The 18310-nt window shown below is 41.2% G+C and overlaps 2 pseudogenes; one reads left to right on the top strand and one right to left on the bottom strand.

Moving 5' to 3' along the window:
- The first annotated feature begins 396 nt into the window (after positions 1–396).
- LOC137108853 (dehydrogenase/reductase SDR family member on chromosome X-like) lies at positions 397–15708 on the top strand (annotated as a pseudogene).
- Positions 15709–16427: 719 nt separating this feature from the next.
- LOC137108852 (ankyrin repeat domain-containing protein SOWAHC-like) lies at positions 16428–17848 on the bottom strand (annotated as a pseudogene).
- Positions 17849–18310: the final 462 nt, after the last annotated feature.

Here is an 18310-nt window from a genome sequence, read left to right as displayed (position 1 = left end):
AATGCTTAAACTGCTGACTTTAGTTTGTTGACAAAAGCTGACAACTGAAGCCCATTTGCTGAGAACCATGACAGTAGTAATAAAAACCATATGGCTGCGCGTGCACGTGCATGCGTGTGCATGTACCGTGCGTGTAGTGCATGGTGACTGTTAGCCGTTAGTTACCTGACTATTAATGTTGTGTCATTAGTAGGATTGTTAGTAATCTGAAATTTGTCTATTAAAAAAAAAAAAAAAATAGAAAACCTTCAATATACCGGTGTGCAACCCAGTGCTAAAAGGAATAAAAACGATGGAGACGATACACTAGCGGATGCTGTACTGCTGTTTCCTTCAGGAAACCTCCAGAAAGATATATTACCAACAACAGACTATAACGATCTACACGGCGACACGATGTTCACAACCACGGACTTTGATGATCTAGGACTGGACCAATTCGTCAGCGTCTATCTCCAAAACTGGTCAGTAGACAGTGAGTACCAGCTGGGATTGGATGAGATTTTCGAAGTATTAAACCCCTGTTGATAATCAGGAGGAGGGTCTTCAGACAGACAAGGAAGTTAGCTTGGATGTAGGGGTTCAATGTAAACCGGAGGTTATGCGTCTGTTCAGACAGATGCTATAGACGGCTTTGACCCTTGTGATGACAGTCATAGTGGTTATGCAGTAGACAGTAGATAGTAACATTGTAAACTCAGATGGACACACTGTGCTTAAAGCTGTTTCTACGCTGTTGAGATCCCTGGCACTTTTTAAACGATCACATTTACAAGCATATGGTCATCTGACCATATGCACCCTAAACCAGTTAATTCAGAGGCAGAGTGAAATAAATAAAAACAGTAGTGAAATATATAAAAACACTACAGATGCTATAAACCAATATGCTAGATGTATTAGTGACCTTACATGTGACCACAAGAAACATCTTTACATATCGTCCCTGATACATAGTGAGTTAAAGAAGTTAAAGGAGATTATATCTGCTAAATAAATAATCCTCAATAGTCTATGAAATGGCACCGCTGAGAAAAAATTTCAACCGTCGGCTAATGCCATTTTACGTGTCCGCTCCACCAGCGATGATGACGAAATTACACCCGCGAGTATCTCTGAGTGGCACAGAGAGGCTGAGTTAAATTTGCCTACTATGCTGCAGGGTATCGACTCTGATGTCGCTGGGGTGTTGAAACGGTGTCAGGTCTAAGCACCTAGAACATTTAAAAATAACATACAAGGAAAGAAAGACAAAGGCGTTATTCAGTTTTACTCATGAGGAGAGCAAGCATGGATGCAAGACAGTAACATCTCCTACTCGCTCTGAAATGCATCTATGTTGCTGCCTCTCTTTTATTTAGTTTAGGGAGGTTTCCTGTTACATTCCTTTCTAAAGGGAGAGGGATCACACAGCATTGCACCAAGATAACACTTTGAAATTAAAACAAAGTTCAATGTCATGTCTGCAGGTGGATGTGGCTTTTTATCTAGCAACTCCTCTCAGAGAGGTTTCCGAAAGGTCCGTGGGATGTGCCTCCTGTTTTTCTCATAAAGCAGAAATGTTAGTTAGACACACACATGCACATACTGTTTATTAAACAAAGAATATATAAAACTTAAGCTGGCCACTTAAGAAAATACAGAAAATGAGATAACTTTATATACATTTATTCCAACAAGCGGCTTTTTAATCAGAGCAGAGTTTATCATGATCTGCTGGCTGATGTTTTGCGTGTATATTCCAGGGGAAGTATCAGGGATGTGTCAGAGAGTCAGATGCATGAATTTGTAAGAGAGTATGAAACATCATTGAATGCTATGGTTACTGAGAACGATGCTAGTGTTGATGTGTCAGATAGTTAATTAATAGAGTGTGTGAGACAGTACGAGAGCGCTAATCCTGATAGAGTAAATATTGCAATGCCAGGTGGGGCTGGGGGGGACAATGGCCTCAGGGGTCCTAACATGCAGATAGGTAATCAGTAAAACATTAGAGAGATACCAACAATGCAACCGCAAAGGGGCACAAGCCAGTGTCTTCTTGTGCCAGTCCCAAGTCTGGATAATTGCAGAGGGTTGTGGCAGGAAGGGCATCCGACGTAAAACACATGCCAAATAAAACATCCGACTCGTGACAATGACTTCCATACCGGATCGGTCGGGGCCCGGGTTAACAACGACCGCCACCGGTGCTGTTGACCTACAGGGTACCGGTGGAAGTTGGAATACTGTTGGTCGAAGACGAAGAAGAAGAGGAGGAAGGTGTGTTCGTAGGCAGAGAGAGAAGAGGAAAGCCAAGAATGTAGGACTGACAGTAGGGACTGTGAATGTTGGTACAATGACAGGGAAGGCTAGAGAGTTGATCGACATGATGCAGAGAAGGAAGGTGGACATACTGTGTGTCCAGGAGACCAGGTGGAAAGGTAGCAAGGCTAGAAGCTTAGGAGCAGGGTTCAAGTTGTTCTACCATGGATCAGATAGGAAAAGAAATGGAGTAGGAGTTATACTGAAAGAGGAGTTTGTGAGGAATGTTCTAGAGGTGAAAAGAGTATCAGACAGGTTGAGGAGTCTGAAGCTGAATATTGAAAGGGTGATGTTCAATGTTGTGAGTGGTTATGCCCCACAGGTAGGATGTGAGTTAGAAGAGAAGGAGAAATTCTGGAGTGAGTTAGATGAAGTGATGCAGAGCATCCAAAAGGTGACAGAGTGGTGATTGGTGCAGATTTCAATGGGCATGTAGGTGAAGGGAACAGAGGTGATGAGACTGTTATGGGCAGGTTTGGTGTTCAGGACAGGAACGCAGAAGGTCAGATGGTGGTTGACTTTGCAAAGAGGATGGAAATGGCTGTAGTTAACACTTTCTTTCAGAAGAGGCAGGAACATAGGGTGACGTACAAGAGCGGAGGTAGAAGCACTCAGGTGGACTACATCTTGTGTAGACGTAATCTGAAAGAGATCAGTGACTGTAAAGCATTGGTAGGGGAGAGTGTAGCCAGACAACACAGGATGGTGGTGTGTAAAATGATGCTGGTGGTGAGGAAGATGAAGAGGACTAAGGCAGAGCAGAGGACGAAGTGGTGGAAGTTGAAAAAGGAAGAATGTTGTGTAGTTGTCAGGGAGGAGCTGAGACAGACTCTGGGTGGTTTGGAGGTGCTTCCAGATGACTGGACTACTACAGCTAATTTGATCAGGGAGACAGGTAGGAGGGTACTCGGTGTGTCATCTGGAAAGTGTATACAGAGAAAGAGGTTAGCTAAGAAGAAGTGGGACACTGAGAGGACTGAAGAGAGTAGACAGGAGTACAGGGAGATACAGCATAAGGTGAAGGTAGAGGTGGCAAAGGCCAAACAAAGAGCATATGAGGACTTGTATGCTAGGTTGGACACTAAAGAGGGAGAGGTGGATTTGTACAGGTTGGCCAGACAAAGAGATAGAGATGGAAAGGATGTGCAGCAGGTTAGGGTGATTAAAGATAAGGATGGAAATGTATTGACAGGTGCCAGGAGTGTGATGGGAAGATGGAAGGAATACTTTGAAGAGTTGATGAACGAGGAAAATGAAAGGGAATGAAGAGTAGTAGAGGTGACTGGTGTGGAGCGAGTGAGTGAAATGAGTGAAGAGTGAAGAGTGAAATGAGGAGGGCGTTGAAGACGATGAAGAGTGGAAAGGCATGTGGAGGTATGGAAGTGTCTAGGAGAAGTGGCAGTAGAGTTTCTGACTAGTTTGTTTAACAAGATCTTGGAGAGTGAGAGGATGCCAGAGGACTGGAGGAGAAGTGTACTGGTGCCAATTTTTAAGAACAAGGGAGATGTGCAGAGCTGTGGCAACTACAGAGGAATAAAGCTGATGAGCCACACAATGAAGTTGTGGGAAAGAGAAGTGGAAGCTTGGCTAAGGGCAGAGGTGAACATTTGTGAGCAGCAATATGGTTTCATGCCTAGAAAGAGTACAACAGATGCAGTATTTGCTTTGAGGACGCTGATGGAGAAGTACAGAGAGGGTCATAGTGAGTTGCATTGTGCCTTCGTAGACTTAGAGAAAGCGTATGACAGGGTGCCGAGAGAGGAACTGTGGTATTGTATGAGGACGTCTGGAGTGTCAGAAGTATGTTAGAGTGGTGCAGGACATGTATGAGAGCTGTAAGACAGGTGGTGAGGTGCTGTAGGCGTGACAGAGGAGTTCAAGGTGGAGGTGGGTCTGCATCAAGGATCGGCTCTGAGCCCCTTCTTGTTTGCTCTGGTGATGGACAGGCTGACAGATGAGGTTAGACAAGAATCTCCCTGGACTATGATGTTTGCTGATGACATTGTTATTTGTAGTGAGAGCAGGGAGCAGGTGGAGGAAAATCTAGAGAGGTGGAGGTCTGCTCTGGAAAACAGAGGAATGAAGCTTAGCCGCAGCAAGAGAGAATACATGTGTGAATGAGAGGGACCCAGGTGGAACGGTACAGGGAGAAGAGGTGAAGAAGGTGCAGGACTTTAAGTACTTAGGGTCAACGGTTCAGAGCAACGGAGAGTGTGGAAAAGAGGTGAAGAGGTGAGTGCAGGCAGGTTGAAACGGGTGGAGAAAAGTGTCAGGTGTGTTGTGTGATAAAAGAGTATCAGCGAGAATGAAAGGAAAGGTGCTCAAGACGGTGGTGAGACCAGCGATTTTGTTCGGCTTAGAGACAGTGGCACTAAAGAAAAGACAGGAGGCAGAGCTGGAGGTAGCAGAGCTTAAGATGTTGAGGTTCTCTTTGGGAGGGACGAGGATGGACAGGATCAGGAATGAGGACATCAGAGAGACAGATCATGTTAGATGTGTTGGAGATAAAGTCAGAGAGGACAGATTGAAGTGGTTCGGACATGTTCAGAGAAGACATTTTGAATATATATGTAGAAGGATGCTGAGGTTGGAGCTGCCAGGCAGGAGGTCTAGAGAAAGACCAAAGAGGAGATTTATGGATGTAGTGAGGACAGAGGATAGAGTTAGATGGAGGCACATGATTCGCTGTGGCGACCCGTGAAAGGGAACAGCCGAAAGGAAAAGAAGAAGAATTAGTAGTATTATATCTATCAGTGTCCTCACCATAAACATACTTAATACTTTTTTGTATTAAGTATGTATTTTTTGTAAACTGACTTAAAATTGAAAGCATGAATCAATCTCAAAATGATTGCAGAGCTGAACTGATTGGAGATCCACTGTAATGAGGAAAATGAAAGGGAATGAAGAGTAGTAGAGGTGACTGGTGTGGAGCGAGTGAGTGAAATGAGTGAAGAGTGAAGAGTGAAATGAGGAGGGCGTTGAAGACGATGAAGAGTGGAAAGGCATGTGGAGGTATGGAAGTGTCTAGGAGAAGTGGCAGTAGAGTTTCTGACTAGTTTGTTTAACAAGATCTTGGAGAGTGAGAGGATGCCAGAGGACTGGAGGAGAAGTGTACTGGTGCCAATTTTTAAGAACAAGGGAGATGTGCAGAGCTGTGGCAACTACAGAGGAATAAAGCTGATGAGCCACACAATGAAGTTGTGGGAAAGAGAAGTGGAAGCTTGGCTAAGGGCAGAGGTGAACATTTGTGAGCAGCAATATGGTTTCATGCCTAGAAAGAGTACAACAGATGCAGTATTTGCTTTGAGGACGCTGATGGAGAAGTACAGAGAGGGTCATAGTGAGTTGCATTGTGCCTTCGTAGACTTAGAGAAAGCGTATGACAGGGTGCCGAGAGAGGAACTGTGGTATTGTATGAGGACGTCTGGAGTGTCAGAAGTATGTTAGAGTGGTGCAGGACATGTATGAGAGCTGTAAGACAGGTGGTGAGGTGCTGTAGGCGTGACAGAGGAGTTCAAGGTGGAGGTGGGTCTGCATCAAGGATCGGCTCTGAGCCCCTTCTTGTTTGCTCTGGTGATGGACAGGCTGACAGATGAGGTTAGACAAGAATCTCCCTGGACTATGATGTTTGCTGATGACATTGTTATTTGTAGTGAGAGCAGGGAGCAGGTGGAGGAAAATCTAGAGAGGTGGAGGTCTGCTCTGGAAAACAGAGGAATGAAGCTTAGCCGCAGCAAGAGAGAATACATGTGTGAATGAGAGGGACCCAGGTGGAACGGTACAGGGAGAAGAGGTGAAGAAGGTGCAGGACTTTAAGTACTTAGGGTCAACGGTTCAGAGCAACGGAGAGTGTGGAAAAGAGGTGAAGAGGTGAGTGCAGGCAGGTTGAAACGGGTGGAGAAAAGTGTCAGGTGTGTTGTGTGATAAAAGAGTATCAGCGAGAATGAAAGGAAAGGTGCTCAAGACGGTGGTGAGACCAGCGATTTTGTTCGGCTTAGAGACAGTGGCACTAAAGAAAAGACAGGAGGCAGAGCTGGAGGTAGCAGAGCTTAAGATGTTGAGGTTCTCTTTGGGAGGGACGAGGATGGACAGGATCAGGAATGAGGACATCAGAGAGACAGATCATGTTAGATGTGTTGGAGATAAAGTCAGAGAGGACAGATTGAAGTGGTTCGGACATGTTCAGAGAAGACATTTTGAATATATATGTAGAAGGATGCTGAGGTTGGAGCTGCCAGGCAGGAGGTCTAGAGAAAGACCAAAGAGGAGATTTATGGATGTAGTGAGGACAGAGGATAGAGTTAGATGGAGGCACATGATTCGCTGTGGCGACCCGTGAAAGGGAACAGCCGAAAGGAAAAGAAGAAGAATTAGTAGTATTATATCTATCAGTGTCCTCACCATAAACATACTTAATACTTTTTTGTATTAAGTATGTATTTTTTGTAAACTGACTTAAAATTGAAAGCATGAATCAATCTCAAAATGATTGCAGAGCTGAACTGATTGGAGATCCACTGTATTGTTTGTTGAAATGTTGTGTAGCAGCATGTAATCTCCATAAAGTCCATATTCAGAAAGTTTGCGAAACTTTGTAAAATCTAAATTAAGACAATGAAATGCTATGCAAGTTCTCTAAAAACTGTAGTTCATTGTAAATAGCACAAAGACAACAAAAGTAATGTTGAAATTAAGAAATGCGATTTTTTTTTGATAAAAACTTTCCCTAATTTTACAACCCCCTTTCCAAAAAAAGTTGGTGGGGGGGGGGGGAATCAGAATGCACTGATTCAACCCATATTTTATTCACAATAGAACATAAAGAAATATGGATGTTGAAACTGAGCTATTTTACCATTTCATGGAAAATATTAGCTCATTTTAAATTTGGTGGCAGCAACAAATCTCAAAAAAGTTGGAAGAAAGCCATGTTTATCATTTTGTAACATCCCCTCTTCTTTTAGACGAAGAGCCTTTATTGTCATGGAGCACATATAGCACATACATGTTACTATTAAATTCTTTCCCCACATTTGACTCTTCCTCCTAGGGGAAGCACTGGGCAGCAATGGTCTATTGGTGAAGGGTCTGGCTCTTGGTCAGCCAAGCTACAGTGCTGAAAAGAAACCAGGGGCGGTTCTTGTTTTTCTCTATGAAGGATGAATAATATGCTGTTGGTTATGGTTATGGAGGGCTTTATTTATTATTAAACAGTTTTTTCCAGGCCAAGCATGAATCTTCTAAAATAGTGGAACATCACTTGCTTTTTGGACATTTACTGAGCTGTATCAGAAATGTCAGAAATGAAAACTAATGCAAAAGTCTCCATCAGCCTATAATAATACCAAAATTAATGACAAAGTGAAAACATAACTTTAAAAAATTCACTAGCTCAAATCAGGGACGGCCAGCAGGATAAACTGCTGCTTAAGATTTGCAATAATTTGTTCTGCCCTGTTTTGAGGACTTCTTAGAATTTCACCTTACAAATCTGCATTGCTGATAAGTGGACAGTAATTGCACCTTGAGCTCCACCATTTCCAGCTGGGAATGAGAGGGAAGAGGGCACAGCAACTGTCAGGAAGATTGATTAAGAAGGCATAGAGAGTGAAGGTAATTATCCTTTTGTTTTCACCTCTCTCTACTTGGTCACATCTTTTAGGTAATTTTTTACTGTTTTTTTATAAAACAGTATAACTAAAAAGTAGTAAAATTACTGTAACCATATATTGCTAAAGGAAACAAATGAATTACATACAGTCTACAGTTAAAAGATGTGGAGAAATAGGTATAATAATATATAAGTATATATAGAAATATAAATACATGAAGATTTACTTGTGTGGTTTGCACCTGTTTGTATTGTATGTAATCAACTTACAACTGTGCGACTGTGGCGCAGGAAGGTAGAGCGGTGATTGTTGGCCAGCTGCATAGCAGCTCCCCCATCGGTGTATGAATGTGTGTGTGATTGTGAGTGTGAATGGGTAAATTAGAAGCAGTGTAAAGCGCTTTGAGTGCCAATAGATAGAAAAGCGCTATATGAGTGCAGACCATTTACCATTACAACCACTATATGTCTTTTACCAATCATTAAATAAGCAACTGTGTTGCACCTTTCAATGCTTCATTGAAAGAAAATTCTTAAAAATGTTTTGCTGCTTTTCTCTTACAGATTTATGTACTGTACTCTCCCCTTGGGAAAAAAAAATCCCTACGTCTTACAAATCTTAGAAAGGTTTATAATGTCATGCCAATTAAGGTGCAACTTTTATTTAGCATTCAGCTACAGGAGCAGGACTTTTTATTAGCAGCATCAGCAGATGGTATTTACAGACTTTTCATATAGAAGATGGTGTCTGTTGTCAAGAAACTCCTTGAAAATTTTCTTGTCATCCTCTGAATCCTGCTGCATGACTTTTGACCTATTCGAGTGGAGGCTGAATGCTTTTGTTCTTTTCTGGAAAGACTTTATTTTGTCTCTTTCTGCTGTTTATTCAATCACTTGTCTGTTTTTCATTAATGCTACGACAATTGTCACTGGGATCTCACATCTCCCCAGGGTATATCATACACAGCAGATATCCTTGTTTTGAAATGTGTGGGGTCACAGCTGAAAACTAGTTAGGTTGTCTGTCCTGCTGGATTGTGGGTTACCACCACACAGGCCAGTCTTTTGCTAACACGTGACCAAAGTTTTATACGTGCACACCTGAGCCAACTGTTGAGCCATTTATCCAGCACTTTATCTGTTAAAATGCATTAGGGTCAGGAGAGAGCTCTTTGATGGCACAACAAATAAGTTTCAACACTAGTTGCTGTCTAGGCAGGATATTTAGAGATCAGTAATTTCACAGCAACAGAAGTGTCTCTGACATCACCCTAATACATCCAAAAGCTACATTTTCTTGTTTATCACAGTACAAACCCTTCAATTAGGTGCTCAAGCAACTAGTTCAGACAAGTTATAAGCATGCAGTTACTAAAAAATAAGACTACACCAAGATTACAGAGAACACATTTTGTTTTAAACATTTTCAAATTCCTCCAAAGGCCTCATTCAGTACAGACTTTCCTTTTGTTTTACTGCCAGTTTAACAATTAAATTAATCATTAATTAAACGTTGATCACAAAACACAAAAAAATATACTTTACATTTTTAAGCATATTTGAGCACAGCATAACGGTAAACTCAAATTTGCAAGTAAACTTACTTCAATTAAAAAACTGCCTGACAAATCTTTGTCATTCTACTGATTAGCTGTTCAGGTGTGATTTTCTCCCAGCCAAGACCAGCTCAATGACATTCAGATCTGGTGATTGACCTGGTAAAGCCATCATAGAGAGTACATCAACAGCTATTTTCTTTTTAAGACAATTCTTACAAAACTTGGAAGAATACTTGGGGTTATGGTCTTGCTAAAAAACAAACTTATCCCCAAACAGTCATTGCCCAGAGGGAATGGCATGGCTTTTTATTACAGAGTGTATCCATGCTGACTGAGAATGCCTTGCACATGATGCACATTATCCACTTTTCTGGTACCAAAGCTACACCAGATCATCACACTCCATGCTTTACTGATTGTGTCAGGTAGGCAACCATGATCCATTCATCTGATACAAGTTCTTCGCTTGGATCCAAACACCTCAAACATTGACATCAGTCTACAGAGCTTTGTTCCAGCCCATTGATCTGCATCTTGGCCCAGTGCAACCTTTTCTTCTGATTTGCCAACCTTAGAAGGGTTTTCTAACCTGTGTCCCTCTTGTTTTGTTCAACAATGCAACCAATTCAGTAGCAGTAAGGCATCTTTTTTTGAAGGTGGACAATCATAAAAACTTTTCTTCGTAGGGAGATGTACACTTGGGCCTTTTACTGCATCTTCTGACCTGATTGGATTGAGTTGCAGCATTTCTCTGGAGACTAGTGTATACCAGGGGTTGACATTAACAACTGAATTTCAGCAGTGGTGGGAAACAGTCACCGCCACTAGCCAGTTCAGTGGGTTGAATTTATATCTTTTTTACTTTTAGTCTCCTAAAAGGCATCTGATGACCATTCATCGAATGGAAGTAAATGGCAAAGCTGTTCATATAATTCGATTCAACTTCATGTATATAGCACCAATTCACACCAAAGTCGTCTCAAGGCACTTAAGAGGTACTTAAGCTACTGCTGGAGTATTTACAATAATTAAATCCCAATCTTTGTTATTGTTACCTACAGTGAATACTTTAGAATAAAATTGTTGTGAATGCTAATCTGTATTATTATGATTCTGACTTCCCTGTTCTGTATATATTTGGCATTTAACTACTTTAGCATACTTTCAGCCAGAAACACTGTTCAAACTTTAGAATGTTCAGGTTATTAAGAACATGAATGCTTCTATTTAGCTTTTAATATCTTTCATACAATATTCAGCTTCTAAACATGAATGGCGAGACTCTTCTGCTCCCCTTCAGCTTTGTCCTCTTTCAGCTTTAGCTACTCAAGCATATTTCAGCCTAAAGAATCCATTCAAACTTTCAGCAAATTAGAAGACCTTCAACTATTGGCCTTTTATTCCACTTTTAAAATCTTTTACAGTTTTTGAATAATTGCAGTTTTAGTTTCATGCAGTTTATGGAAATTTCTGCTCTCCTCCAGATGACAAATTTTCTTGGTTTTCTCTTCCGCTCTAAGTTTTCAGCTTTCTCAGATAAATTATACAATAAAACATTCACAGTACATTTTCTTTTTTAGAATGTTTTTTCTAGTTTTAGTTTGATCCTTTATCTTAAAAATGGGATACATTTAGACCATTTAAAATACACCAACTTTTTTAATAATCCATAATAGAGAATTTCTATTCTCTATCCCTATTCTAGGGATAATTGTGCAAGGAAGCCAACTTGTACATGTAATCTTCTGAGTGAAGTTCCCATCAAACTAACTTTTAAAGTGGTCAGACTAGCTTGTCCATTAATTCAGATTTTGTGTGCCTTTCTATCCTGGAGTCAGAAATTCTTTTTTAACATGATCTTTCTTTTCACAGCTGAGTTTGTCTTCATGGACCTGACCTCACTGAAATCTGTGCGACAGTTTGTTCAGACATTTACAGACAGAGGTCTTGTCACGGTTTTGGCTAAGGGGTGGACCCAAGAGAGGAGTGCGAGGGATTGCAAAAAACGAGGGGCTTTATTGACAGATGTAAATCGTTAACAGAAGTCGCTCCTAACAGGAGGGTACTAGGAACCGGATACAGAACAAAGAAGACTCAGACTAACCAAAGGGACCAGAACATGAGGGGGATTAACTTAAACTCGCTCCTGAGAGGAGAACACAAAGGAAAACAAGCCAGGTATCAAACACGTGGATAACCAAACTGAATCATGAACTGAGCGAACCAAAACCTCGGACAGGGATCTGAAGCCAATAATAAATCTGAATGGATAGACAGGGAAAACTTAAAGAAACTAACAAACAGGTAAAGCCAAATAAATTACTCTGCTGAGAAACATACACCACTAAAACAGAAAGAACACATGGATATGACAAAGAAAACCTATAAACGGGAGCACAGAAACTAATACAGGAACTCAGGGGAGGCAGACATGAACAAATTGAACGCAAAGCACTGGCAAATAGAAAAAAAACACAGAAGCATACCTAATACCTGAAATAACCAAGGCCAAACAAGTGGAAATTAACAAGAGGCTAGATCAAATCACTGAATGAAACAGAAGGCAAACCTCAGACCAAAAATGACACAGAAGCAGAGTCCAGAATTAAAGGGTCCATGCAGCCATGAAGGTCCAAGAAACACAAAGTCAGGTATTTCTTTCCAAAAGTCCAGAGTCTACTATGGGGTGGGTGAGGGTAACAACAATGGCAATGACAGCGGCAGCAACAACAAGGATCTGGCAGGGGAGTGAGGGGAAGACTTAACTTAAATAGAGGAGGGAACAGGCGCAAACCATCAGGGGACAAACGAAAGCAAAGCTGGGGAAAAGAACCAAGGCAACCAAGGAAGTAGAGAGAAGGGCCACAAAATAAAAGTCCACAGACAGGAAGTGCAGAGAGATCCTGACAGGTCTACCCCTCCGTGTTCTGGTTAACAGCGGTATGCTGTGTCATTTAAAATGCATGAAATTGGATATTAGTGTCTTTTTTACAAAGGGATGTAAGCCAAACAGTGAGTAATTGCATACTCTATTTAAACTCTAAAACCTTGTGTAATTTTTATTCTTGGTGTTTCCGGCATTTAGCTGGGACCATGCTGGTTCCTGAGGGACAATTCAATTCAATTCAATTCAATTTCAATTCAATTCAACTTTATTTATACAGCGCCAATTCACAACAAAATCATCTCAGGGCACTTTACAGAATAAAGTCAAGTCAAGAATATAAAGATGTATAAAGAGAACCCAACAATTCCCCCTGGAGCAAGCCATAGGCAACAGTGGAGAGGAAAAACTCCCTTTAACGGAAGAAACCTCCAGCAGAACCAGGCTCAGGGTGGACGGCCATCTGCCTAAACTAGTTGGGGTGAGTGGAAAAGGGAGAGAGAAAAGAAAAGAGCAACAAAAAGCAACAACAAAACATCAGGCGGATTGGTAGGATCAGTAGCTGCACGCTGGAAGACACACAGCTTCAAAGCCAGGGATACCTGCAGAAAGGGACAGAGAGACGGGGACAGAGAAGGACAAAGACAACGACGGGAGAGAACACACAGAGTTAATGACAAACAGTGGTGACAATTGCGGGGTGAGAGGAGAGGAGACATGGTCAAGAGTAGGAAAGGAGCTCACTGGATCGGGGGGTGGGTCCCCCAGCAGTCTAAGCCTATGGCAGCATAACTATAAGTAACTATATGCTTTATTAAAGAGGAAGGTTTTAAGCCTAGACTTTATAGCGCAGTGGTCTACTGGGATGATATGGTGCTATGAGATCTTCTATATTTGATGGAGCCTGACCATTCAGAGCTTTATATGTAAGAAGCAGGGTTTTAAATTCTATTCTAGATTTAATGGGAAGCCAATGGAGAGAAGCTAGTGAAGGTGAAACATGATCTCCCTTGCTAGTTCCAGTCAGCACTCTTGCTGCAGCATTTTGGATTAATTGCAGGCTCTTTAGTTACTGGGGCATCCTGAAAGTAGGGAATTACAGTAGTCCAACCTAGAGGTAACAAATGCACGGACCAGTTTTTCGGCATCACTTTTAGACAGGATTCTGCTAATTTTGGCAATGTTCCGTAGGTGGAAGAAGGCTTTTCTAGAGATTTGTTTTATATGTGAGTTAAAGGACAAATCCTGGTCAAAAATAAATCCAAGGTTCCTTGCAGTAGTACTGGAGGCCAGACAGACAGAAGATGGGTTTGAGGCCACTTCCTGCTAACCAACCTGCTGCTGGATTTATTAAAGAGATCAGGACGACTGGCCTGCTTCTCCAGAATTGTCAACACGTCCTTACACACTATGCAGGAGTCCTGGACATGGAGGACTTAAACAAGTGTTGTTATGAATGTCAACAGTCAGTTACACTTAGTGACTTACTGGCTAATTTTATTTAATATAAGTGCTTTAAATATTAAGGTCGGTACCTTACAAAATAGAGATAGTAAAAAAGAAATATTAAAAATAATAGAGAAAAACTAACAAATCCCCTCCTAAGGAAGCCATAGGCAACAGTGGATAAGAAAAACTCTCTTTTAAACCAAGCTCAGGGTAGGCTTTCAACATCCTTGATTGGTTATGATAAGTGAAATATAAAGAGAGGAAATAAATGGAAAGACATCAAGATTTTGTAAATATTTAGTTTAATAAATCTTGTTGGAATTGTTGAGTAATGTTACTCCAATAAAGGACATGGTTCTGGGCCTAAAACACATTTTTTAACCAAACTATCAACAACCATTCTTATTCTGTCTCATTTGAATGAGTCTCTCAGGCACCCTACAATGGGCTTCAAACTGCGACACAAACAGGCACAATAAATGACAAGAATGCAACTCCAGTCAGACGGGCCCAAAAAACAATATTTCTAAGCTGATAAAACACACATGATCATGATCCTTAATGTCCTTATTCAACACACCCATTGAACATACAAAGTAATAGTTGAATAAGTAACGGCAACAATAGGCTATTTATGTCACTAATTATGTGTTAGTTGATATTTGTGACCTTGAAGATCAGATTACATTCCTTGACCAATTTACGTAAAAAAAAACTAGGAAATTGCAAACAGTGCCATTAGTTTTTCTTGTGACTGTATATTTGTAGAACAGAAACCCCTTCATACATGTACAATAGTTTGAAATCTGTACAAATCTATCAAATTTCAAAATAACCAAGTGTAGCAAATCCAGCCTTAGAGAAACAACCACACTGCAGCGGTTAAAGAACAGAAAGATCGGTTTATAACATGTGCAATGACTCCCTAACAATGTCAGCATAAAAAGCCCCAGTCATTAATCTGACTGTAAAATGCTAGAATGAAGATTGTACAGTTGCAATTGTAAGTTTGCATATATTTATCTTTGATATGACTGTCCTGACAATAATGGGCTTTAAATTACTTATTTAAACTTTTTTGCTAAGGCAGAATGATGAACATGAACATGTTCTCAGTGATGACATTCTCCAAGGATAATTGTTTGTAAAATATACTTTTCAGTGCATACAAAATATCAGCTACTGTTAGATATAATGAGTCAATATGCCTACCCTTGATGCCAGCCTTCAAACCTAGAGTTTTAAATCACAGCCAGCTGTTCTAGTTTTGACACTGACAAAAGAGCTGTCTATGTTAATATTCATACTTTGCTCCTTTCTCTGTCTCAAGGCTACAGTTCCCATGGGGCCTACTCCCAAATCATACTGGCTCTAGTCCTGCTTACTTACTACCTGCAAGAGCAACTGACAGCTGGGGGCTTCCCGTTGACTGTCAATGCCATGGACCCCGGGATGGTTGACACAGCATTGTACAATAACCTGTGGAGCCTTGCACAAGCCTTTCTTGTGATTTTGCTAAATTCAAATAGGAACACTTGAACATGCAGATAGAAACACTTAAAAATATATGAGTGGTTTACATAGTGACACTATCAGTAAAAGTAACAGGTCTGCTTGGGTAAAATGTTCAATAAAAAATATAGTAACTAAATCCATTAACCATTCCATCTTTAAACACAACCTGCTGACAATCCATTAATGTATTTCCATCTCAGACTCCAGCAGATGGAGCATCTACACCCATCTACACTGCAGCTACCTCTAAAATGGAAGGAGTAGGGGGCTGTTACCTGTACAATAGCCAGAAGATGCAGTCACTCGACGTTTCCTACAACTCTGAACTACAAGCCAAGTTGTAGAAGAAGAGCTGTAAGCTTGTGGGCCTTCAGGAGTTCTGACAGATTGCAACGCTGACACCTTATACAGGGGGTAGTTCCAGGGAGTCAAGACTGACATTTACATTTATTGACTGACCACAATTGTATCAATATTTGATAGCGCAGCTTGGTTAAAAAGGAATTTAATAAGGTGAACAGTCCTAAAAAGTCTGAGATATATTCCTGTATTGTCCAATGAAAGTGCCTTAGTGCATGCTGTTTGGTGTCTGTATACATAAAATATGCTACTACTCTCCTTTCGGCTTATCCCGTGAGTTCGGGGTCGCCACAGCGGATCATTGTCCGCATGTTGATTAGGCACAGTTTTTACGCCAGATGCCCTTCCTGAAGCAACCCTCCCCAATTTCTTGGGCCGGCACTGCATCGCTGGGGAGGGGGAATGGGCTGTTAGGGGTTCAGGGTCTTGCCCAGGGACACGTAGACATATAGCCAGGGCCGGGGGATCGAACCACCCACCCTGTGGTCCGTAAGCAACTGCCTTTACCAACTGAGCTATAGCCACCCCCATACATAAAATATGCTAAAATGACTGAATGCAGCTTATGTTTAAATGAAAAGAAATTAAACGTCTAAGGCAAAAATAAAAAAATGCATATACTGTAGATAGAGATACACAGAAGTGATGAAAAGAAAAAATGCACAGTAAACCATTAAAAAGTAGTGTATTTATTTTTACACCTCAAAGGTAATGACATGAAGCCAGCAGACAAATGCCAATGTAAATATCTGGGTTTTCAAAAACCTGATAATCCTAGATAAACTAAAATAATTCTTTTAAACATTTCAACACATCATGTATGAAGCTGTGAGCAGTGGCCCTCATAGTCAACTTCTGACATGAGTGTGGATATGTTTATGAATCACATATGATATAGAATAACATAAGGAAATGATATGGAAACCATATGAAAATCTTTTTGGTTATATTTTAAATGACTTCTGCATAATTACAAAAAATGACCTGGTATAATACAGGGTAATTTGCAGGCAGTAATCTAATGGTTTATGTCTAAACCAGCAACTGGGGTGACTGGTGGATGACCACTCTTAGTCCTGCGTGACAGTCACCAGAAGTTGTTTCTCCTCTTAAATAACTCCTGGAGTAGGTACTGCATTCATGTGTGATATGAGGAACATTAATATCTGGGGACAGCTTTAAAGTTTTTCTGACAGGCACAAAAATTATAATATATATATATTATAATATAATTAAGACATAATGCATATCAATAGAAAGTATCACCCTGCACCTGCACTTATTTAGAAAAAACACATTAAATCCCACCTCTTCTGGTGCCATTTGTTTTGTCTTTTGCCACATTTCTGCAAACATTCTGTCATTCAATGGCCGTCTTTCCTGTATGCCATTTCCTCCCCTATGTCAGTGCTTGTCTATACCAAAGAATTGTGTCTTGGGTCTGGACTTAAATGAAGCTTTCCTGGATCCATTCATCTCCTCTGTGTCATGGAATGATGTGCTATGGACAATCTGTGATGTCTTTATCCGAAGCTTGTCCATTTTGGGCTTAATCCTATTGAGAGAAGATTGCCTCCTGAGGGGTTTCTCTCTGGGATGGTCATCTGCTTCCACAGCATCTTGTAGTAAGTAGCATGAAGGGCTTCAGATTATTTTGAAGAACCTTGGAAAGCCTCCAGCAGCCTCCTTTCCTGTGGTCTGTGTTCTGTGAGTCAGGCTGCTCGTGTGCTACTATGATGTCCTGTAAGTCCATGCTAACACTGTTAGTGAGATACTGGCAGGCCTTTATCCCACTGTAGTCTCTGATCTGTATGTCAGCATTGTAGTCTCCCACCAGGAGTTTCACTACTTCCATGTGGTTGTGCATAAAAGCTATGTGCAGGGGTGTGTAGCCAGTGTTCGATCGCACATCCACTAATGGGAATGTTGTGCTGCTTATCAAAGTTTAGTATATGTTTCATAACCTCAGGCTTACCTTGTTTGGCAGCCCAGTGCAGACAGGTGAACCCAGTGATAAAGCTCTGTAGTGAGCAGGCGGTACATCTTTCCCCACTCCCCATCTGAAGCACACATCATCCACTCATGTTCCAGAGGGTCCAGGGTGACAGAGGCCCTGTCATCATCCAGACTGGAAGATACTAGTGAGGCTGAGTCACTGTCATGTCAGGGAAACTGAGGTTTGCAGCACCATGCTCTGCCACCATACGATTCCGCTCTGCTCTAGTCTCAACATGTCTGTATGTGGGACTGAGTCCAGCAGGAGCTGTGTCTGCCTGTCTTGTACTACCAGTCTGTACAGGCCCAAGCAGAGTGAACAGAGATCCCTGTGCAGGGAGAGGCAACAGTTTTATCACTGAATTTTGTGGTATATCAGGTTCTTTTCCTGCCTGCACCTTCTTAGGGAATCTCTTGTCTGACCAAATGCTTTCTGTGTTTCCCATCTCAGCCGAGCTGCTGTCCACATCTTCTGCACAAGCAAACTCATAACCCTTACCTCTATAGTTGTCTTTGTAAGGTGAAATGTTGGCAGTAGAGAAATTACTCGTAACTAACACATTACTGTCATTTCCATAACCTGAGCAAGGTAATGTTTGTTGTTGACAAACTGGGTCCAGCTGTGCGTTA

The sequence above is a fragment of the Channa argus genome, chromosome 23 (assembly GCF_033026475.1).
Source record: "Channa argus isolate prfri chromosome 23, Channa argus male v1.0, whole genome shotgun sequence".
Taxonomy (NCBI): domain Eukaryota; kingdom Metazoa; phylum Chordata; class Actinopteri; order Anabantiformes; family Channidae; genus Channa; species Channa argus.
Note: the sequence above shows the minus strand (reverse complement) of the source record. Positions and strands in the feature narration are given on the sequence as shown.